At 40.8% G+C, this 24,839-nt stretch overlaps 2 protein-coding genes across 2 annotated transcripts in view; one reads left to right on the forward strand and one right to left on the reverse strand.

Moving 5' to 3' along the window:
- Positions 1–24,839, reverse strand: part of Atg16 (Autophagy-related 16) — a 359,788-nt gene that overhangs the window by 236,483 nt on the left and 98,466 nt on the right. The window lies entirely within an intron of this gene.
- The window catches only part of neo (ZP and PAN domain-containing protein neyo), a 230,852-nt gene that overhangs the window by 115,075 nt on the left and 90,938 nt on the right, over positions 1–24,839 (forward strand). Inside the window, exon 4 of the mRNA XM_019047803.2 lies at positions 4,103–4,151. The gene's annotated coding sequence lies outside the window, so the exon portion shown is untranslated. The remainder of the gene's footprint in view (positions 1–4,102; positions 4,152–24,839) is intronic.

The following is a 24,839-nucleotide window of genomic DNA, read 5'->3' on the forward strand; positions in this document are numbered from 1 at the left end:
TTCCGGACCGCCCTTAAAAAATCATAACTATTTCCGGACTACCATGTGATTGTCGAAAACAGTATATAAAGCGGCAGATACACCTGCAAGTTACCAGCAACTATTGAAAGTGAAACACCAATTAATAGGAAACTACGTCGAGCTATCGAAATCCTTCTTGCCTATTGGTCTTTCACTTTCAATAAGCGCTTGTAACTCGCAGATGTATCTGGGCCTTAAGTACATCTGGCGGTTTTTGAAGTTTCCCGCACGAAGGAAAGTAACTCAATTCCAAGATTGCAAAATTGACTCAAACAATTCAATTTCTTACTAGAATGAACTTGCATGGTTTTCGACGAAAATGTGTCTGATTTTCGCATGAAATCAGAGGAAAATTAGTGAAATTTTCAGAATTTTGCGGCCAGAAATTAGTCAAAAGAAAAATCCTTGCTCAAGTCGTTGGCGTCGTCAAGGTCTCTCGCTCTTAGCTCATGTGCGTTTTCTTGAATTTCTTCATCTCGAAGGTGGAAGAGATGGATCGGCGGCAAAGGTGGAATGAAGTGTTAAGGGTAAAAAATGTCAACGTTCTGACGTACGATTTGGAATGCCTCTCATTGACGACCCGCCAAAACAAGCTCGAAGTTCGATGAACACGAACTTGAAAAGGCACTCCTCTGCAAAGTGCTGATCGGATTCCTTGGCAACCAATCAGAACCAAACCTGGAATCATTTCCGTATCTTTATCCTAGTTGGTGAATGGCTGAAATTCTCTACATTTTCCAGCGTTCTATCGGATGAATTTGTGTTTTTTAAAGGTACATCGAAACATGCAAATTCTACGTACGTGCTTAGTTGGTATACTTTAGAATTCAACTGTAGTTAGTTGCTTTTAGGATAAAATCTTTAAATTAATCAGGGACGCTTGTCGGTTTTTAGTTACCAGCGAATAAATCTAAAGCCAAAATGGCATGATGGCAGATGCATGATAAGTGTACTGGCCAAATGTGATGAACAGTAAATGCATACCGACAAAATAATTTTCCTTGCATTTTCTCACACCAATTAAAACGCTTATTTAGCTATGCGCATCGAGACCAATAAAAAGTTCGCGGAAATAACTTTCGAGTAACGGGAGTGTTCTGTCTACAAATATTAATTTTAAGTCAAGAGACGTACACAACAAGAAATCAGCTGCCTTAAACTTTATTAGAGCATCAATGTTGCTTTCATCAATCACGGATATTAAGTGAAAAGCTTTCATAAGCTAGCATAATGTGTACAGGAAAATTTAATGCTATTTTTTTATGCCTTTTAATATAAAGAAAGGGTTGCGACGGTTTTTAATTTTCACCTGTATCCGATTTCCTCCAAACGTATGGTGTGACGTAGAGGCTTCATTTCTCAGCGACATTTATGTTGGTTTCCAATTATCACTGGAAATATCCTCCAGCATTCCGCGGATGAGTTTGATACAGCGATAACCGTTATAACCACGCGTTCAAGTCCCCGCAGCCGGCCTCAGCGTTGCGCGGCTGGCGTCGAGTCGGGCCCAGCGTGCAAAACCGATAAACAAACATGAATTTTACCGACAGGCACACCGGCACCGACCTGGAAATACTAATATACATCATTGTCCTTGTCGCTGCCACGTTTTCCGGTGACTTCATCTGAAACAAAAACATTGTGCAAAAATTGCACATACGTACGCAACGTTCTTTTCTCTCAACTTCTGTACGGATTTATTTTGAAGATAAAACAGATTTTTCTTTATTTATTACGTCAAGACGAGGCAAATCATTGTTATTTCTTGCGATAATCTATTCCCGAGATTATTCTGCTGAATTTTGCTTAAGGTTCGTTGAAATTATGATCGTCCGTTTTATGATGCTACGTTACGGATCTCCTTGAGCCCCCCTGATTAAAATGTAAACCTGCGGGTGAATTATAGAAATTGATAGACAAAGCTATACATAAAGAAGAAAAAAGCTGAATGGAAGGATCCTATTGGTGGAAGGGGGTGGTTAGAATGGATAAAGTAGGTGAGTAATAGACTAACTAAAGGGGACCCGCGAGAGACCCAATAGTTTGGCCATCACTTCCCCCGTAGTCTATAACGATCACCCACTTAAACCAATAGGATCGCTATATACTCCCTCTGTCTTCTTTCTCTATAGATTTGTCTATCAACAGGGCCGGATTTACCTACTTGCCGCTCATGGGCCGCCTGTATTTTTCCGCCCCCTTCTCATTCGTTTTGAAACATCAATAGATCTATAAAAACCATCAAGTGAACGTGCCGGTGGGGGAGGGGTGTATGAGACGCGTTTACTCGTGTTGGCCACATTTTGTGTGAAAGCCCTATCAGCACGAACAAAAGTTCCGTTCCGTAAATCCATCCCTGTTTGAATACGGCCTTCCATTTATAAAAACGAACGAAAAAATTATGAAAGAACAAACATAAACGTGGTTAACAATTTTAACTTCCACCGCTGCCCGACCGCACTGTGTTGGCGCAATGCGTGAAGTATTCATGCAGTCTTGTTGGCGCTATGCGTTCCACGCCAACCACTGGTAACCACACTGTTTGGCGCAATGCGTGAAGTATTCATGCAGTCTTGTAGGCGCTATGCGTTTCATGCCGACCTCCGCACCGCTCCGTTCCAGGTCTAATTGCGTGTTTGGTTTCTCTCTTAACTCGACTAATTGAAGGTGTTGTCTCTTGCATCACCGAAAGACGACAAAATTAGAAATTAATATACTTTCACTCTCAAGAAATGAGAGATTTTGTCGGCTTCTCTCGTTAGTAATTTATTTTCTGAATCCGATTTTTCTCTCTCTTTTTTTGATACCTACATTCAAAAAGATTGCAAAATTTGCCGCCCCCCACATTTTGCCGCCATGGGCCGCGGCCCATGTAATCACCCCATCAATCCGGCCCTGTCTATCAATATCAATAACCAGCCTGCAGTGGGTGGGAACTCCTGGAGAAATGAGCTTTCGAAGGTGCGACCATAGAAACTGACGTAAGTCCTCCTCATCATAAACCCGATTTTGCCCTTATCACCCCAGATGATGCCGATCCACCTGTAAAAGCTCCCGGCGTGCAGTTTGGCAATCCGCCACGCAAGCATCCGCGCGGTAGTTGAGCCGCGACTTTTATCGAGCGGCGAAGAAATGTTACTCTATTAACGGACTGTCCGACTTGATGTTTTATTGTGACTAAAAATAAACGGTCGTCGATCGTCCCCGACTAGTCGTCGCGGCCTTTTCCGCTGCTCCCCCCCCCCCCCCCCCGGTTTATCGATGCCCACGATCGCTCCGTTTTATAAATTGCTTGTTCTCTGTTCACTTACTATCAAGGGATGCGTAAATCAAATTCCGTTGAGCGTCGCAGGGTCGTAAAGTAACGCACGCTAATTCTCTGGCAAATCCTCTTGCAACCTCCCCCTGCCCCCTCCTTTTTCCTTTTCACCGTTGAGTCCCCCACCCCCCTTCGGAGGATGTATTCATTGTCGTTCTTTTATCAGCTCGTTTACTTAAGGTGGCCCCCTATGGATTACTCTGTGATTGAGGGTTTGGGGCTTTCCAAACTTGGCATTTATACAGAGCTCAACTTGTACAATACCTGAAAAAAAGTGCAACATAGTTTAACTATCGATTCAGATAATCCTCACCGGGGAATACAATGATTTGCCGCTTCGAAAAATTCTTTTTGAATTCTGAGTTCTTTTTGAATTCTTTTGCTTTTGCAAAAGAAGTTTATAATATTCTCATCAATTTGAGGTAGGTCGTATCCTAACTCAAAATTTGCAGAAACTGCAATATTCGTGTGCTTTCTGTATCATTTGCAGTGACGAATATAATTTATTGATTTACGAAAAAGTAAAACAGGTAAATTTTATTCGAGTTTTGCGAGAATTATGATTTTAACGTTTCTACATTAATGACTTGATCACAATGTAAACCATAGTGGGCCTCACCACACGTAAAGTATTCTTTTCTGTGGACATTAATGTGTATTGGAAATATTAACCTACCACCCACGGCTTTGATTTGTTCGTAAGATAAATGTGATATTTAAAAAAAAAAAAATAATACGATCATGAATTTTGTTCTGTTACAGATTACAAAGCGGAAATAAATCTGAGATTTTCACAATAAGGGCCAATTGAGTAAGTAATTTGTCATAATTATTCTGTTTATTTTTATTTGTTTACTTTCGAATTTACAAAAATACCTGATTTTCTCCCGGGCCTCACTAAATTTTCAGACCAGTGGTACACATTCTAAATTAGATCAAAAAATGTACGCAACGCGAAGAGCCATGAAAATCTGAGAGCAAGGCAGATGGTTATTCGATACAATGGGGATTGTGTGTGAGGATGGGGGGAGGGGTGATTTAGCGCGTGCGATTAATTAGGGCGGATTAATTCGGGCAGAAGCGCGCGCGCGGGGAGGCGCGACACCTGGGGCGAGCGCGGGCGGAGACAATGGCCTATTATCCAGATATCTCACCCGGGAGGCGTCACATCGCGTCGACAAGGCATCAAAACAGGACGTGTGAGAACAATTTTAATGAGCTACCGCCACCTAATTGTCAATGCGAGGATAAACAATGACGGATCGCATTGCTCACTGTCCTGCATGCCATGCTCCTCCTAACTCAAGCAAAATAAACACAGCTAGGAGCTGCACTTCCACGTTGCCGCCTAATTGGACCACATTTTGCAATAAGGAACCACTATTTCTAGCTCATTTTAGAAATCACACACATGCCATTGGTTTCCCAATGCAGGTAGGTGTCTTTAAGAAAGAGCCAGGTATAGTGGTTCCTTATAGCAAAATGCAATCCAATTGTAAGCGATCAGAGCTTGCTGCTTGATTATATTGCACTTTCTATGAGAATGGATGGAGAATTCAATTCAGATGAGATGGCATCTATGATAAAGGGCAAGGTTTCCATAAGATATTTATTTTCCCATTCCCTGAATCTCCCTGACTAATTTTGCTATTTCCTGACTCCAAAATACCCGAATTCCCAAACTTACAATCAAAACCATCGCTCGGATTTTCATTACACTAACTCATGCTAAATTTTGAATGGAGTTCTCTTTTTTAGAGATTCGAAACACTCGTAAGTTGCTGAACCGACGAGCTATGCGCAACTGTCCCTGAATTGTTCAGGTCGCCGTATTCCCTGACTTTCCACAATAGCGTCGGAAACCCTGAAAAAGGTCATTTCTAATGTTTTTAGGAAAGTCGAATCATGCACTTTTTCAATTTGCTTCGCCGGGGGTCAGCTCGAGTGAACAAATTTAAAGGTGACATCGAAAAATAGACGTGAGATTCAAAACTTACTCTTTAAAATGGTCGCATAACTTTGAAAGGTATAGATTACAGTGGTGGCAATGAGATCACTGGGTAGCTTTCTCGTGATATCTCAAAACAGAAAACAAGTAGTTACAATCCTTCTGCTTTAAGTTACCATAATTTATGCTTTTTTTGTTCCTACTTTTGAATTATTCATTACTGTAAATATTGCAAAGAAAAACGAAAGAGTAAAAGTTACTTTGAGTCTATCGCTCTGGTATTTATAATAGGGGCTTCACGGGTATTTATCCAAGAAAAGTCTAAAGAGAGGTTACGACGAACTTACAAAAAAAAAAAAAATCTGACAACCAGGCTCGGATTGGGGCTCGTTGAACAAATAATGCACGCTGTTTCCTCTCCAAACCACGTGGTCTGAGCCGCTAGTGGGAGTCGGGAGGGGTAAATGCAGTTCTCATACTTGCTACTACCAGATTAACTTCCTCCATAGACAATTAGTTAGTAGTTAGAATTCGTTATACAGCCGCGGACAATGAACTTTGCCGGGAGCAATGTAAAAATTGAATTTTTAACCACTCGCAGCATCTGTTGGTTTTGATTTTAGCACTCGGATGCTTTAACAGGGTTCGACGGAGTCGCTGGTTAGGGCCTCCTTCGGGTGAGAACATCGCGTTGACACGTAATCTTCAGGTTGTTTAATTTTTGAAGTCAATGCTTCCTCCAGTGGCGGAACCCAGACAGGCCTCTAATGGCCACTTCCGCAACTGTTATTTACTCTTCTCATTCTACTCTTTCCTTTTGTATTTTCCTTCTCTTACATAGAAGACGAGAGCTCAGATTCTCCAGAGAGGTGCCGCCTTTTATGAAAAAGTAGTCTCAAATGCTCCCGAGGAACTTCCATCGTGTCTTTCTTGAGAGATTGGATAATGATCTGGCGCGTATTAAAGAAAGTAAAACTATTTTAATCATTGGTGCTTGCCTGACACATGATCACTAAGCACTCTGGTGGCCAGTACTTAGTTTCTCGTTGTATTAACCATACGTTTAGTAAACCTGTTACATTTTTCCTTTGTTTCTCTCATTCCCTGATATTTTCCTGATTTCCAGCAAAAATTAGCTTATGATAACCCTGATTTTCTCAAAGTTTCTCCAGAATTCCCTGAATATCATGCATATATTTTCCATTCTCTGATAATTTCAGGCAATTTCCGGTTTGCCTAGGCAGTGGGTACAATGCAGCCGTGCTAAGGCAGAACGCCGTATGAACATTCGAGAGTTGCCAAAGTTCCCTTGATAAGACATGTATTTTTGACGATATTTATGCACATTTTCTTTTAAAATTTTCAGATGTTATAGATTGAATTGCGTACGAAATTGTCTGAAAATTTTGTGAACAAATATTTATAATTTTCCCTGTAAATTTGGGTTTTATCGAGGGAAATTTGGCAACGTCTGAAGGCTCATAAGGCGTTCTTCCTTGACACGGCAGAATGATCCACTGACTAGATTTACTGGAGATTACTTCAGCTCGACAGTCTAACACCATTAGCATTTCCTTTCCCCGATGAGCCAATGTTCATATTTGATTTGAAAATCAAGTCGGTAACTATGAGTATGGATTTGACCAGTCCTGATTAGAGTGACCAGCAGCACTCCACTAGCGTGCACCTGAAACAGTGGTTCTCTACTGCATGCCTCTTCTTAACACTTATTGCTTTTGTTGCACGAGTTCGCTTGCCCGTGTTCGGGGAGAGACGTCTCTAGCTACTAAGCTGTTTTTATCTATTCCCGTGCTTAAAAGGTCGGGTAATAGCTTCTCGGTTACAACTAGTCTTTATATTGAGTGTAAAAGGGATCGTATAAAAAGACGACAATAACTTTAGCAAGCCGAGTGTATTTGTGTGATCTACCAGGGAGAATAGACAACATTGCGCCGCACGCCGCCGCTCGGTGGGTAAGCGAGGTATTCAACTGGATAGAGCTGGAGACTTAAACGAAAGGTTAGGAATATTGAACGAAAACAAATTTTTAAGTTTAGAGTTGTTTTGTTTCGTTCATCTTCTTTTTTATTTATCTTTTTATTTTACGTCTAAGCACCGTCTCCGCCGTCATTTAAAGTATTTCGGTTGCTCAAAGCATTCGTTCTGAACCAATCTAAACCAAGATTTTATCAAGCCACATTTGAGTTGAAGTTTTCACTGGCAGGTTCCTGATGACTATTTTTTTTATCAATTTTTTTTTCAAATTCAAATATAATTAAAATGAGAAAATGGCGACAGCCTTCTAGACGAGATTAAAAAATCTCGGATTCTAACGTCTGGAATGAGTTTTAAACAAATGCCGATGCACATTTTTGCCGAGAATCACACTTTTCCTTGCATTGCATCATTTGTAAAATGAACAATATTGAATGGATTTTGGCATTGGCTCTGAAGATCCCTACGAAAAACTGATGAGCTCAATATGAGGATGCCAAAAAAATGACAAACAACAGCGAAATAGAGTATCTACAAACGGAGAGAACGGACGTGTCGAAAAATGGAGCTCTTAAGGTCCAAAAGGGTGGCCAACCTTCAGACAAAAATGTCACTGCCAATCTTCAAATTCCAATATCAACCCAAAATGGCCATGAATGTTCATAAATGAGCGTTCTTCCTAAAAAACGAGAAAATTTATGCAAAAACTAAGTCAAATGCGTGCTAAAAACAAAGGCAATGATGGCGTTTTTTTTGGCCACCGTGCGTATAAAAAGTTCAGCTCAAAGCTGATATCTCATAACAGAGGGAACACCTCACTTTTTTCCCTCAAAGAGATATGCTGTTTGGAGCAACACTATAATAGTTACGTCCATTCAGGAAGGCAACTGCAGACGCGTTTCGGCCTTGTTGGGCCAATCCTCAGTGCAGTGCAGTTTGGGTAAAAACAAAGAGCCATAACAATTTTAATACCATATCACTCTGGACGACTTGAATTCATAGTTTGACCGCCCTTTTGGGCCCTAAAAGCTCCATGACCTAAACTCATTATTACCGAGCGTCGTACTTTCACTGGAAAAAAGAACACATTGGATCTAGAGTCTAGACTCTTGAAAACATTGACAAGAAAAAATATTCTTGATTCAATCAGTTTTAAGCTTAAATCAAAAGGAAATCCGCTCAAATTAAGAGGCTTGTTTCTTGATTTAAGCTTAAATCTGATGGAATCAAGAGCATTTTTTCTTGTCGATGTTTTTAAGAGTCTGGACTGTAGATCCAATCTGTTTTTTTTTTCCAGTGTTCCCTGTATAGCAGCTCTAAGGCAAAATGGACACGATTCTTCCGAAAGTGTAAAGATTTACCGGTATTTTAGCAAGAACAGTTTGATAAATCGATGTTTCCTCAATCCCTGCTGAAGGTGTACTCGATCAAAAAAGAATCCTCGTTCACGGATCCCGAGCCCGAACTCCGAGAGTTGCGCCCAGTGTGCGACGGCGGGAGGATCGATACGGTAACCTAACCATCCGCACGAAAACCATTAACGTTATCGGGGCCGTTTGGACCATTGGTTCCTCGGACTTTGGAGGGTGTCGAGTGGACCGATAGTCGCACCCGGCGCTGCCCGCCCGCGGCCGCGGCTCCCGCTGACGCCCGAGATGCGCGTACGGGATAAACCGGGGACTCTCCCGGGGGGGGGGGGGGGCAGGAGGGGAGCCGGGCATCCGCTAATGCCGCGCGGCTATCAATAACCGGTATCGCGCATCGCCCATAAAGTCGCGTCTTTATTCCGCCCGGAAAAGACCCACACTCACGCACAGGGTCACCGTATCTCTGGGTCTCCGAGTCTGGGTCTTCGGCATCCGACCTGTCCGCACGTTCCTTCGTCCGTCCTCCACATGCGACTGTCGATGGCGATTTCCACTTTTACCAAAAAAAAATCATGACAATAGTACGCGAAATTGTTTTTTTTTACTTGCTCGCTTTGATCTGTAGACCTTTTTGTTTTTTTACACTCACCATGTCGCAATTTTGAAGTGGTTTTCCCTTTTACTTTGCTACAAGGTTCATCCAAAAAGTAAGGTTCTCTACCTTGTATCTTCCAAAGGAAAGAAGATAAATCAGATCGGTAAAAAAACACATATTAGGCATACTCTAAGCTTTAAAACAAGCTCAAGTTTTTGAAAATCGGTAAAGGGATTCGCGAGAAAACTCAATTTTACTGAGACAACCTCCTGTCGCCGCGTGCCCACCTCCGCGGCCAGGATGCGCGGAGAGTCCATTACTTCAGACTCGGGTATTCGCCTGTAAGCATCACATCAAAAAGGAATTTAAAAGTTTTCATTGAGTAGGTCTCACCTTACTTTTTGACGTAGTCTCCACGTCTTTTTTGATATTTCTGGTATCATTACAGCAGCTTCTTGATGCCTTCCGCGTAGAGGCTCTCGACTTGGCTCCGAAACCAGTCATTGGCAGCGATCTGTACCTCTAAATCGGTTGGCAATCGCCCATACATCGGCTGCCTATATACCTTTGTCTTTGTTCTATTACATGAACATTTCTATCGTAACCATGGTCCGTTTACAATGAATTACTCTTAAATTCTTTAAAAACCACGCATTATGGAACTCCGTATCTACCGAAAAATAACCATCTGCTTTCAACACAATATCCCCCTTCACACGATCAGTCTTAGTGATAAATCGAAACCTTTCCTCCTCCTTTGGCACAGGGATTTCATACGACCAAATTAACTTCCGATAATGATCCTTGCGGAGCGGAGGAGAGGTTCGTTGCACTACTTCAAGAGTAACCACCACGGTAATAATAGTTCAACCCCGATAATCTGGGAATTGAAACGGTTTACTGATACGGGTCTGCCAAGGCTCGCACATATTTCATCCAAAGATAGGAAATTATTAATAAACAATAAATGCAGGCTGAAACACGGATGGCGACAGACGCTGATTTAAGACGCTCGAGAGCTCTTAAATCATCGCGCACCACACCTCCCCGGTGGAGGTTGCGGGTCATCCCGGCCGGAGTTAGCGCCCCACCGTGGAGATATCAATCGGCGCAATTGAATAAGGAGTAAAATTCCATCGGGTCTTTGAGACGAACTCACTTCGTTGATGGATTCTCAATCGGGAAGTTGCCGAACGTTTGGGTAAAAGTGCTTAAAACTCACACTGGAAAAAAAAAAAAAAACACATTGGATCTAGAGTCCAGACTCTTAAAAATATCGACAAGAAAAAATACTCTTGATTCAATCGGATTTTTGCTTAAATCGAGAATCAAGCCTCTTAATTTGAGCGGATTTCCTTTTGATTTAAGCAAAAATCTGATTGAATCAAGACTATTTTTTCTTGTCAATGTTTTCAAGAGTCTGGACTCTAGCTCCATCAATGTGGTTTTCTTTTCCAGTGCACCTTCGATTTCTCTACTCCTCAGTAGCAACGACTGTTTAAAACTTAGAAAAAACTTAGAGTTGGCTTTATCAACAGCAAAAAATGTTGAATCTAAGTCTTAGAAAAACATTTTTGGATGTATTTTTTAAATTGTATTACAAGGCGTAAAATTTAAGTTTAATTTTCGTTAATATACCCTTGAAAGATCTACTGGCGATGTTGAATACGCTTAACATGAAATATTTAATATATCTTTGAAACATATTAATATACTTTGATGACATTTTTACCTAAACTTCACCAGAGCTATTTATTTTAGGACGAGAGATGAAAGATTGAAAAAACGAGTGAGGAACAAAGAGGAAAATTACTGATAGCATTAGCATCATCTGACAAGAATTACCGTGGAGACAAAGCATAGTGACTCCCTGGGAACTCACTTTTGCACTCATTAAAGTATGAAAGTTCACAGCAAGAGGACTGAGTTTCTTAGTAAAGACGAGTATCCGTAAAACGATATTTGAGTCGCATTTGAACAATCGACATCAAATCATTTGATGTCGATTTTTCAAAAGGGACTCATCGTTTTCCAGACGAAAAAAAGGGACAACATTTCATGCAGCAAAATTTTCGCACGCCAATTATGCTTTCCGCAAAGAAACTGTCGGGCAGTTCTGACTGAAATCTTCCACTGATTTTAATTTTGATGACGCGGAATAATTTGCGACATTATATACAAAAACGGCAAAGTCATATTCTTCCTGGAAAATTTAATATACTGTTAAAAATAATTTTGCAATTTTGGAATGGAGTTAAGTTCTTTCGTCTCGCATTCAGAATCAAATCCCTACTGGAAACGGTAAATCCACTCGGTGAGACGCCTAGGAATAGAATAGGAGTAAAATAATTAGAGCCGAGGAGGAGACAATGGGAAGCGAAGATACGGCAACAGGGTGTCGTCGGTGTTGGGTAATTTATTGGTTGTCGCGAGTGGCCAATTAAAACTCTGTTGCTTCTGCCGCGAATAGCGATTCGCCGCTCGGCTCCAATAAGAATTATGGATTAGCCGCTCCGTCTGCGGCTCGGCTGTGTGTACTACGCTCCGCTCGCTTGCCCGACTCACTAAATTGTGAATAGTAACCGTCTCCAATGACTCATCATTACCAAGATCCCTCTCCAGCACTGGAAAAAAAAACACATTGGATCTAGAGTCCAGACTCTTGATAACATTGACACGAACAAATACACTTGATTCAATCAGATTTAAGCTTAAATCAAAAGGAAATCCGCTCAAATAAAGAGGCTTGGTTCTTGATTTAAGCTTAAATCTGACTGAATCAAGAATATTTTTTCTTGTCGATGTTTTTATGAGTCTGGACTCTAGATACAATGTGTTTTTTTCCAGTGAGCTCAACCAGCGGACCGATTATTGAAATTGATAGACAAAGCTATAGACAAAGAAGACAAAAGGGATATGGCGAGATCCTATTGGTGGAAGCCGGTGGTTGCAATGGACAAAGGCAGTAGGTGATAGACTAACTAACGGCAACCCACGAGAAACCCGATAGTTAGTCCATCATTTTCTCTCTTAGTCTATAGTAACCAACCATTTCGACCAATAGGATCGCTCCATACTCCCTACGTCCTTTTTGCCTATAGCTTTGTCTACCAATTTCAAAAACCGGCCCGCTGTATGAGATATCTCAAGAATTAAACATTTACACTCGAGGCTCAAGAAAATCCACTGTGAGATTAAGAATTTGGGGAAAGGCACCGAACTCCCGCCCTGAAAAGTCCAGTTATTTGGCGCTGCATACCTCGATCCAACTTTACTCTTGTGATCTCTGGCCAATTTTACTCTGAGTAATGATACTACGAACTTAATCAATAAGTATGACACGGTTCATTTGTTACCCTTTTATCCCCTTTTTTTCTCTGTTTTTCAGCAGAAATTATACCACTATATGGTATGGAAAGGGTAACTCAAGGAATAATCCAGGTGCAAGAGATTACGTTTATTCCACTGCGTATCGTCTCGTAGTCATGTCCACTATTCTTCCTTCTATTATTTCATCACGGTGACTACAGAATTAGCGCGGAATTCCTTGGACTTGGCTAATGAGGACGGTGGGGATTCCTGATTACACTGCAAACTCGTAAAGAAGAAAATACTGAGACAAGAGCCGCTATCCCTTCAATTTAAGGAGTGTACTCCATTCACTTAGTCACCGCAAAAATCACCCTAATGAGGGTGATTGGAATTCTCGCATTATTTACCAACTTGAGCGTCACGTAAGATATGTGACTACTATTCACGAGCTTTATTAATATTACTATGAATACGGTGGACTTAGAATTCATTGCTGAACGCATGATTCCATATCAATAAAATACTTGCTAAGGACGGTCTCTCCGACGAAGTCAACACGTTCATGCGGTGAAAGGAATGCTTCCTTCATTAAGATTCTCTTAAAAGTAGAAAAGTTTATTAAACTGTCACGCGGACTAATTACATTCACATTGAATTAAAAGTCATGCTGTCAGCTAATTTACAGAAAGTTCTGATCAATGTTGCGATCATTCCCCCGGGTTCTTGACTCTTGGGTTAATGGACGACCTCTACAGGCAAGGTTGTTAAAGGAAAGGATTATCTGACTTGAAAAATGGAAAAAAGAACCTGTGCTGTGGGTAATACGATTCAAAAGATAATTCTAATTTTATTTCCAAACAATTGGAAACATGTTTTGCGTATGAAAGTACGTCTATTGAAACGTTCCGAACTTACTACGATCACTACGACATGTTTAATGGAGTGCCAAAAACACCTTCTTGGAAATTTCATGGAATTTAATTGATGATTTATGTATGAGGAAAATCCTCCCCCCCCCCATAAGATCAGTTGGACTGAATTTTACAATTTGGACCTGTAAATTCTGGCTCATCTAAATAAACATTTGTGTGCGTCGGGAAACGAATGGCACATACGTTGTTTTTAGACCGGCTCGGCGTTTATAGTTCCTAATTGCAAAATGCAGTCCAGTTGTTCTTCCATACGTTCATAAACTTTGGCAATTTTAGAAGGTCGCAATGAACTGGACTTGCGCCTTGAAAAAACCGTTTGAGTAGTGCGTTGACATCAATATGGTTTCAAGATCACACAACCTGCGAAGAAAAGTCAAAGCTTCCTATCCAGGGAACAAAATTGAATATTCTGAGTCGAACAGAGGTGGGGTTGGGACGGGTGCTAGGGAAGGGGGGGGATCACTTCCTCCTCAACTTGGCGTACTCGAGCTGGAAAAATTACTACCTGCTGTGTCCAGTTGCTGATTGGAACTGGTACCTACAGGCCTCGAGCCTCCTCTCCTACCGCGGGTTTCGAGGATAAATTAAAGTTCAATGACTATTGAAATAGACAAGTGGAGGGGGAATAATTGAAAATAATTACCGAGCTGGAAATAGTTGGGGGAAGTTCCGGGCAAGCGATGGTGCAGAACTCTGCGGGAGCGTTTACCACTTTCTCAGCGATTTTACGAAAAAATCGAAAGAATTTCCGCTCGGAGCGGCAAGAATTGATTTTGCGCGATTGAGATTGACCTTTCTGGGGTGGCTCATTGCTCAGTGTTTTGATGAATAAAAAATTCTGCGAGTTTCCTTGCAGCTGTGCATTAGAAATGAGGGAATTTTCGCTAAAATTGGCACAACGGAGTTGCTTAGCATTGCAAATCTAAAGATTCACGCGGAATACTTCCTTCCTCCTTCGAGATTACAGATAGACATTTGAGTTTCTTCGTTTGATAGAGACAGGATACCGCGATTACAGTAAGACCACACGGAGAAAATAATTTCGGTTACCCCATAGTCTAATACAATAGGGGGCGGCCGTAGGTTTTGACTTGACGTCATTTTCATTCGCACAATTGTTGTGCGGGATATGCACTATACGGAGGATACAGTTCTACTGATTGAACAATCAGTTTGTACGTATAGTTTCTTACAATACAAGAAGCCCACTTAAACTGCATGCAAGTAATTACCGTTCGAAGCTCCTTTGAAATGATGTCTTACCTAAAACAAAAACCAAAACCAAAATAGATTAAGATACATGTTCAGATTGAAGTGCGAATGATTCTAATAAAATGATTCGGTTGATGAGGGAACAGAGAGGCATGTTACGAACTAAGGGGAAAATAACCTCATCAGCGTATTAGTCAAATCTTTCAGAATTGACTTCAACTTGTGTGATATCACAGCAGAGAGGAGAAATTAAAACAGTGTGGATAGAATGACGAATAAATCGGCTAAAAATATACCGAACGCAAGGCTTGGACTTGAGTCCGAGAACGGCACACAGTTGGATCGAGTCAATAAGAGGTCGGACAAAAGGGACGAAGAAGGTCGGACATGAAATTTTTGACTAAAACTGCAAAATTTGAGATTTATTTCGTCACATTTTAAATTTCAAGGGGTGGAAATAGAACAAAATTTTACAAGCAAACCAATGGAACCACTTTCAGAACCTTCATGTTTTGAATAGACGGAGTTATAAGCGTTTAACGTTTCTAGATTTTGTCCGACCTCTCCTATTGACTCGAACCACTGTGCGGCACCGAATCCTTTGATGCGAGACGTCACATCAGTTTCCTTTCAAGAGACGCTGGTGAAAATATTTCGAATAGGAGCTTGATTGAATATCAATTGTTATTTAAAGTATGTCTCTCTTTCATTGGGTAGATTTGCTTACAACGGACTCTATTTGTCATAACCTGATTTAAATCCGAAACTGGAGTTATGCAAGGCAGATTTGGATGAGAAAGTTGTGATCAAGAGTTCTAAAAGTTGGGCGCAAGCTGGAAGATGGCCTCGATGTATGTGAATCAGCCCATGTCATACCTAACAATACCTAACATGCATGGGCAGATCTAGACACCTCGAGGTGGGGAGGGGGGGGGGGGCTCCCCTAGAAAAGTTTGGAATTTTTGAAACATGCAAAACGCAGTTTGAATCAATTTTGTCATGAATAATTGCCAAATGAAAGCGACTTTCCTTCTTCTTTCCTCCGTTCCCTTCTTTCTCCTTCCTTCTCTTATTCTTCTTCCTTTTTGTTCGGGCAAACGAAAGGGATGGCGTAGACCCCCTTCCTGAATTCGCCCATGTTAACATGATTTAAGAGTCAAATTTTAGATGAGAAGAAAGAAAAATGTTTTCTGTTTCGATAAAGGGTCCGACGAACATTAGTATGGCTATTGCATGTTTCTAAGAATCTTTACAGTTAGTCATGACCTTTGACAACCCTACACTCAATTTATACTGAATTTAGTAAAGTCAATTTTGGATAGGTTAAGTGTTTGCATTAAATGATCTATAACGGTAATTTTTGAGTTGAAATGAGGAATATTTAATGTTTCTAGCAGTACGTGTGATACGCCATGTCTAATTTTTATATTTTTGCTTGATTCGCATTGAATTTAAAGGGGAGTATACATTTTGGACACGTTAGGTTTTTGTAAAATGGATTGACCCAAAAAGCCGATATTTGTTTTATGGGTACATTCAATTGCAGTTTTTCTTTACGTAATCACACACAGATGATAATGGTCCTCTGACAGACCAGTTTTCAGTTCAATACTCGTTCTTCGATTTTTAGGACCTTGGAATATCGACTGATTCAAATAAATCAGGGATGGAAATTGATCTACAAGCTTTCCACGGGGTGGTTATTTAAATTTGTAAACTGCGATAGATGAGAGGTATAAAGAGACGCTTTTTCTCGACCTTGTCCACTGCCTTATGATAGGGGCCTTGCGCAGGTCATGCCGGTGAAATTGCAGCTGCCGTCTGAGTACCCCTGTCGGCGTCGGTGGGTCGGCTGCGGTGTTTAATTTACTACAACGGGTACAGTTTCAATTTCAACGGTTGCTAGTGACGAATGAAAGCAAACGACACGCGGTCGGGAGTAGAGGCAGGTCGTAAGAGACGAAAAGTAATTAAATTCAACATGCAAATGTCCGGGAGACCGTGATGCGCCGCGACGCTACTAGGCCGCGGCAGACTCAATAGATTTCACTTACGCTTCTAATGCACGCGCCGATGTGCCATGCCGGCCGGACAGCTTGGAAACGCTATGCGGCTGGTCATAGGGGTTTTTCATGGATTTTCTTGAAAAATCGACTAAGTCACGTCGATTTATCGCGTTCGATTCATCGCGTAAATCGAGTTTCCCATCAAAATCGAAAATTCCAATTTTTGGTACGCGGATGTGTTTTGTCGGCATATGAGCTGATTTTTGGACTTAATTTTCAGCAAACGTCCCAGCGATTTTTGTTAGATTTGTTTTTTAAGAGTGCAAGTATTATTTAGCTTTCATAATTTCCGACTTTTCGAAAAATCGGTTTTTCTGTTACGATTTAAATCGGATACTGAAAGAAAGTCGAATCAATTCGATTGATGGATTTGTTTGGAAAATCCCCAACACTAGCAGGAACTTGAGTTTTTCATGAAATATGTGAAGAATTTCTGATGGGCTTTTGGGTTGAAATCTTTGATGGAGCAACGAGACAAAATATATTTGAGAGACCGGAGACTCCGCACTACCAACTTGTTGAGCAACTGGTTGAGAAACTAGTTGAGCATAAAATTCGCCTGGTGATCACAAGTGAATGAAGGGCTGATCACTTCCCTCCGAGAATTTTTGCCGAGTAGCTTGGGAATTTGTGGCATTGCTAGTGAATTATTTGTTTTCGGGGTTACATCGACGACAGGGAACTTTCTCCTTGGGGAGGAGAGGCAAGATTTTTCTTTTTTAATATTTTATAGTCGAGTCTAATGATTCAGGTTGATCCGATAGAGCAGACTCGAATGCGGGTTTAATCGCACACTGCGCATGACATTCATGATGGAGTGTAACGCGTTTATCATAACACCGTGCGCGCCGCCGTAGAAAAAGTTGCGGCTAGAATTCTAACACACCTGCCAGGGACGCCCCTGTTGTCTTGGAAGTCCAATTTCAGTTACAGTCAACTCTCCATTATCCTACTTAGCTTGAGAGATCCACTGACTAAAATGTGGCGATAATCCATCAATTTATAGAAATTCGAACGGTAGACTAAGTAATAGAAAATACAGGTTATGGAAAAATTAAAATATCATAAAAAGTACACTGGAAATAAACACATTGGATCTAGAGTCCAGACTCTTGAAAACATCAACAAGAAAAAATACTCTTGATTCAATCGGATTTTTGCTTAGATCAAGCCAAATCTCTTAATTTGAGCGAATTTCCTTTTGACCTAAGCAAAAATCTGATTGAATCAAGAGTATTTTTTCTTGTCAATGTTTTTAAGAGTTTGGTCCCTAGATCCAATTTTTTTTCCAGTGTACGTGTTTCTTCATTGGGCTTGCCAGTAAAAAACTTTTAAGGTTTTAAAATAGTTCAAAGTTAATCTTTTAACTTGAGTTAAGAGGTTTTAACGTTAAAAATTGACATTATAATCGGTCCTAAAATTGACACAACAAGTACGGGAGTGGAATTTTGCAGTTTTAGAAGTCTTGTGATATCTGGCAAGGGCAAAGGGGGCGTACAATATTTTTTAAAAAAAAGTATCTGACAATAAATTCTGCCGTGATAGCGAAGAGAGCGGTAAATGCATTTCTGTATGGTCCATGATTAGCACATGCTTTCATGTATCTCGAGGTTCATCCTAGCATGCACTTATTGCTCTCTTCGCTATCACGGCAAAGTTTACTGATGACCGGGGGAAGGAAGCTTACTCAAGTGTAAAAATTTGCGAAAATGATTGACAAGGCTAAAACACGCAGACATAATATTCAACTCTCTGAATATTATGTTAGTGTATCCGAGCACATAAAAAGTTATCACACATGCCTGCCTTAATCAAATTCACTGCCCCCCACCCCTCATCCAAATTTTCATAATAATTACACGATGAATCGTATTATGCATTCCACTCTCACTCATAATTAATAGATTCAAAATAATCGATCCGCTCGCCCACTAACGAGGTACTACCTCACTTGATATTTTACTCTCGTTTCTCGAATATTTAATAGACACTCGGCAGAAACCAGAACAATTTGCCAAGAGGGCAGTGCACTTACTTTCGCCGCTAAGAGCCCTGCCTAGATGATATCGACAGACGCGCAGTGAAAATCGTGTCTCGATTCCTGAAACACTTGACGATCCTATTGATCGAACTTCGATATATTTTGATGACCACCATCGGTGGTTATCGATTCTCGTCTTTGGTGTCGTGGATCCTCGTTACAAGGATTACGAGCACTATCGAGTAACAAAGTTGTGTATCGGCCCAGGGCCCAGTCACACCCAGTCGACACATGATGGCAGAAATATTTCCGAGCGCGGGTTTTTGCACCTTGTCACACGCACAAAATCATTAACTAAACGCTTCGGACATGTGGATCTCGCCCCTGGGCAGTTCCCGACACGCGGCTCTACCCGAGCAGCGCAGAATATTCTAACTCATCAGGGCTAAGTAATTGCAGCTTTACACGAGACACGCACCCATCCCCGCTTTTAAACGCCGTAATACGTGTAAGCACATTGTTGCCTCCTCAAAGCTCTAGTTTTATTACATCATACAGATTGATGGCCGTGTAGGCATTTTCTGATGAAATCTCTTTATCTAAGAAAGGTTCCATCTCAGGAAGGAGGGACTAAAATTAAATGAGAGCCCAGCTGGGTTGCCTGCTAAAAACCGCACTTTCATATTCTGAAGGGCTCATCATCGCGCCACCATCTTCTGGACCGACATCAAAATCTCAAGAGCTTTCTTCAAACTTGAAGCGCATGTTGAACAAATTCGCCACACCAGAAAATGCCTGCCACTGCTTCATATTGTGAAATAAACAATTGATTAAGCATTCTCTTATCTGGGGGCATCTATAACCGAAAAAGTGAATGCAAACTACATTCCGGGTAGGGCAAAAGAAACGCTCGATATGTCATTACTTCTAGTTTGGACTTTGTTTCCAAATCATCGAGAATGGAGAACTTTTGGGGGATTCTCAACCCTCCACCCCCACTAGGGTAGGCCAGGACCCCCACAAAATATCAAAATTTTTAAACAAGGATCCCTACTTGGTATGCATCGAGTTATGGTGTATCGAGCGTTTATTTTGCTCATTCCGGTGCTATCACTGAAGCTCATTCAAAGCCCTCAATTCGATGGTGCAGAACGCGTGTGTTTGATTCAAAATCTTCCCGCGATAGAGAATTCGCAGGAGTCTGAAATTTGATTAATTTCATGTTCAAGTGGAAACTACTGAGTGAGCTGAACACGAAGATAACCTTGGTTCATGAATGGAACAATTATTGGAGAAGATATGACAAAATTATCTAATCCGCTAAAATACATTTGAATGGGAAATGCCGCCAGATGACGTCACTAGGCGGTGCATTTTCTCACTTTTAGATCTTTTTTTTTACACTATTTCCCATATCAGAAAAAATTATAAAAAATACTGTGGAATTAACTCTTGAAGCACTTTCAGATGAAGCAATAAAATATTTGCTTGCAAATTCTCCATTGGCGATGTGCACATGCAGGTGCAGTGTGTACAACCAGAGGAGTAAAAGTGCCAATTAAGATTAGACGTTCGGCAACACTGTAGTACAGTGCATTGACTGTTCATGAGAGTATGCACGAGCTTTTTCGCCCCCACCCTCCCCTTCGCAAGAAAAAAGTTGTACACGGCATCATGGGATAGCACAATTATGAAATCATTAAATGTTTTTATGTTGTCGATTAATTAAAGGAATAGGTATTAGCATGTTATGCGTGGTCCCCTGCCCCGCTGCCTGAGGAGTGAGGCATAATTTTTTCCAATTTCCCGAGTATTCTCGAGATTCCTACAGATAAGCGACCTAGAATGTTTGCATTTTTCTTCTCAGTGGCAACATTGCGCATTGCGTGATTTCAATGATGCGCATGACCCATGGGTTAGGGAAAGTATTCGCTTTAAGTATAACTTGGCTGATTTCAGACTCTGCTCTTCGGAGAGGGAGGACCCCTTATTAAGGGCTAGACGTCGCGCTTCTGGGCTTAGCTCTGTCGCTCGTCTCATAGAGAATTCCGGGAATGTTTAGCAGTAATTTTATGAGAGTACATGTCTTGTGCCTTTGGGTCCTCTCCGCCATGCATCAACAAGAAGGTAACACTCGAAAGGTGGATGACCTTTCAGTTTCGATATAGGCATATAATTCGATATCAAGGTCAAGAAAGGCGGTCGACTCCTAAAAATGACCGCGATCCTGACATTTCGTGAGAAAGACATTTTGTCATGTTGGTACTTTGGAAAAAATATGCATCATGCTGCCTACACTGGAAAAAAACACATTGGATCTAGAGTCCAGACTCTTGAAAACATTGACAAAAAAATAGGACCCTTGATTTAATGAGATTTAAGCTGAAATCAAAAGGAAATCCGCTAAAATTAAGAGGCTAGGTTCTTGATTTAAGCTTAAATCTGATTGAATCAAGAGTATTTTTTCTTGTCTATGTTTTTAAGAGTCTGGACGCTAGATCCAATGTGTTTTTTTTCCAGTGTAGTTCAGCCCACCGCAGGTATATGTTGTCAAGAATATGTTTTCCACCGCATTATCATGTCAGCACTTATCAGTAACATAATGACATCGGACTGGTATCATACCGATACACATACGTGTTTTTTTTTTCTTGGAAAAAAAAGGTAGGCAACACTTTGCATAAATATTACTGCAGTACCCATTTAAACACTCATTTATATATCTCTACTGCGTGGTTGAAAGTTTTTGCAAAATAAAAAAAGGACTCTTCATTTTGCGCCCAAAACAAGAAAAAGAGAGAAAAGCAGGCTAGACAAACCTATAACACTTTCCGCACAGCAGATTACAATACGATGAATGAATTTAACACTAGAGGTCTACATAAATGATAGTACCATTTATTGCAGCACATAATTTGAATTTTATTGCATAGAGAGTGTATATCGATAAGTCGGACCAGCATATGTATTGCTTGAAAAGCCTACTGACGAAAGCAACATCAGAACGACTGATTCATCGAAAATTCTGAAAACGATGGTCGGTTTATGCATCTGGGCTATGACCCCCAGCTATAATATTTTAGTTTTCGCTTTAGACAGTTCCATCCACTCACAATTAAACGATTTATTGCGGTACTTCATACATCTCATGGATCATTGCAATGCTGTTTTCATTCAATTTATCGGAGAACCTGCATGTCCTGCCTTTTTCAACGGAACACTTATCAATGCGATAAAATCTAAGAAACCAAATTGACACGTAATTTTTGTCGACAGTAATTGAATTATCTTGGAAAACTTACAAATGTGTCATTCTTGATACATCCTCAGCATTTCATTGAGAACTTTTAGGTCACAAACGAAATATTTCCCTTCTTCTACTTAGAGGTATCAAACATCGATTTTTTTTTCTTCTTTACTTTTTTACGTCTGTCTACGAAGTTAGGAAAACTATTTATTTATACGCAATATTTTTAAACTCATATAATGCGGGAGCTCTATTTTTTGTTCGGTTTTTGGTATTTTAATAAATATATTAATTGAATTACACTTTACAATAAGGAACCACTATCTCTGGCTCTCCCATAAAAGCACATACATGCATAGAGAAACTAGTGGCATGCATGTTGTATCTTAAACGGGCCAGAAATAGTGGTTCCTTATTGCAAAATGTGATCCAATTCATATTTTATTTCTAGAACAGGCTAACTACCAGTGTAATAAAGGGAAGGACTGAAAAAAAAACTATCCGAAAATAAAATTAAAAATAAATTATTGCCCCTGAAATTAGGGGCAGAATCCTTGTGATCTCTGTCGGAGACGATCAAAAAGGTCAACAACCCAATCATAACTCACCAAAAAGTAATGAGGACTAATCTACCGGGATGAGAAGATAATTACGGTTTTCGTTCGGTTGCGGCTCATGGCGTGATTGAACGGACGCGGACGCTGCGCGTGGCGCTTTTGATAAAATGCGAATTTTGTGGATTGCGAGGAAAAAACGGTAAAACAAAACGGAAGGAGGCGGGAACGCGGGACGATAACCAAAAGAGGGAACGGATACCGCTACAGTTAAGTTCTAGGTAAAACCCTTGGGGAATTTCTGCGGGGATCATTGGTTGCAAATTGGGCAGAGGATCTTCACCGAAGAAGGTTCCACAAAATTTAGGAGCGGCGCTGTTGTTAATTTCTAGCTAAAACAAAACATAAGAGACGTTTCGTGAGGAGCACGGCTTCAAAATTACAATGAGCACATTGATTAAGTTTTAAATTACTTGCAATCAGCATGAGAAATATTCGCAATTTTGTGCAAAAAGTGTACACAGTAAAAAAACGTAATATTCTGTTCCCATTTAAAGATAAGTTAGAGTCAATAATTGACTCGTAAATCGAATCAACCGAGATTCCGATTCAGCGAGGCGGTGGGTTTGTTACACCAGAAATACAATCGTGTGAAGAGACTTAAAAGGAGTAAAATGACACAAGAATCATATAATGATCGCATTAAAAAAGTCTAAAATCCACTCCTTCGTGCGCACTTTGCGTAGCTTCGAACACGCTTTTTCAAATTTCCCGCGTCTGAGAGCTTTTCCAGGCACCATTTCTGGGACAAGCAACGGGCAACTCGCGGTAACTTACAGATTAAAGAAAACTGTCAACTCTAGACATAAAAAAAAAAATCAAAATAACCTTCATACTAAAGCAACTCAAGGCATGGACCTCTATCAAAGATCACGTTTTGGCTAGAAACAAAACAAATAGACAAGAATAAAGAACAGGCAACTTTCGGCATTCACCGGAAATAGGAACGTCACCTTAAGTTGCCGTTTGCTCGTTTCCGCTGACTAAAAACCGCCTCCAAACGCAAAAAATTGGTAAAAGCACGTCTCAAACTTCGCAAACTAGGAGTGAATTTCATACTTTTTAAGGTGACCATCGTGATTTTTGTGCCATTTAACCCCTACTAAATCCGTTCATACAGCTCGGCTTACGTCTGTCGTTCAAGAGAAGCACAAAAGAGTTAATTAGAGAACATTGAATTGAACTATAGTCAAATTCAACTCGGAAGTTTAGTCAAACTTACCTTCATTCTATTTCAATACGGAAACATACTTCTATTATTTTAATAGGTTAGGTCTCCGTTCACTACGGCCGTGTGCCAGATGCACTACAGGTTCCCGATCCAGATTGAGACCGTTTCCGGATCTGCGGAGCGCTTGACAAAAACGGCATAACTCCAGAAGAAAACCCTTGGCCGATACGGGGTTTTGGGTGGTTGGACGGCCGCGGGGACGGGAGCCAGTATTGGCGTGAGGAACGGCGACCGGCTACCCGGTTATTTTGTGCTGCACGGATTCGTCAAATTCCTCGATTTAACAGATGGAGCGACGTCGAGGATCGGGCCGCAGAAATTACACACATGCAGATTGCCCCGGCCCACAACACAGCCACAGCGCCACACTGCCTGAGCAAAAACGCCGTATAAGCCTTCAGGCGTTGCCAAATTTCCTTGGACAAATCACCAATTTCAGGAAAAATTGTGAATACACTGGGAAGAAAAACACATTGGATCTAGAGTCCAGACTCTTGAAAACATTGACAAGAAAAAGTACTCTTGATTCAATCGGATTTTTGCTTGAATCAAAACGAAATCCGCTTAAATTAAGAGGCTTGGTTCTTGATTCAAGCTAGATTCTGATTGAATCAAGAGTACTTTTTCTTGTCGATGTATTTCAGAGTCTGGACTCTAGATCCAAAGTGATTTTTTTTTCAGTGTATTTTTCTTCCAATTTATCAGATAATTGTTTTTGTAAGTTGATCTAAAGTGTCTGAAAATTTCAAGGAAAAGTATCCACGGCCTTCCTCAAAATTGGACGTATTTCTACCAAACAGACCTATGTGGAGGTGAGAAATATGGGGTGTGCTCGTCGAAGCTGCATAAGAAGCAATGTTAAAGTGGGCGTGATTCCTTTTGAAGAATTGGAAAAGCGGGATTTTACATTCTATCAAACAGACCTATGTGCCAACTGAATGCGGGATTCATGAGCCGCGGGCATGGCAAGAGAGCGTTGTGCACAGGGCTCATGAGTTA

This window comes from Bemisia tabaci, chromosome 1 (genome assembly GCF_918797505.1).
Source record: "Bemisia tabaci chromosome 1, PGI_BMITA_v3".
Lineage (NCBI taxonomy): Eukaryota > Metazoa > Arthropoda > Insecta > Hemiptera > Aleyrodidae > Bemisia > Bemisia tabaci.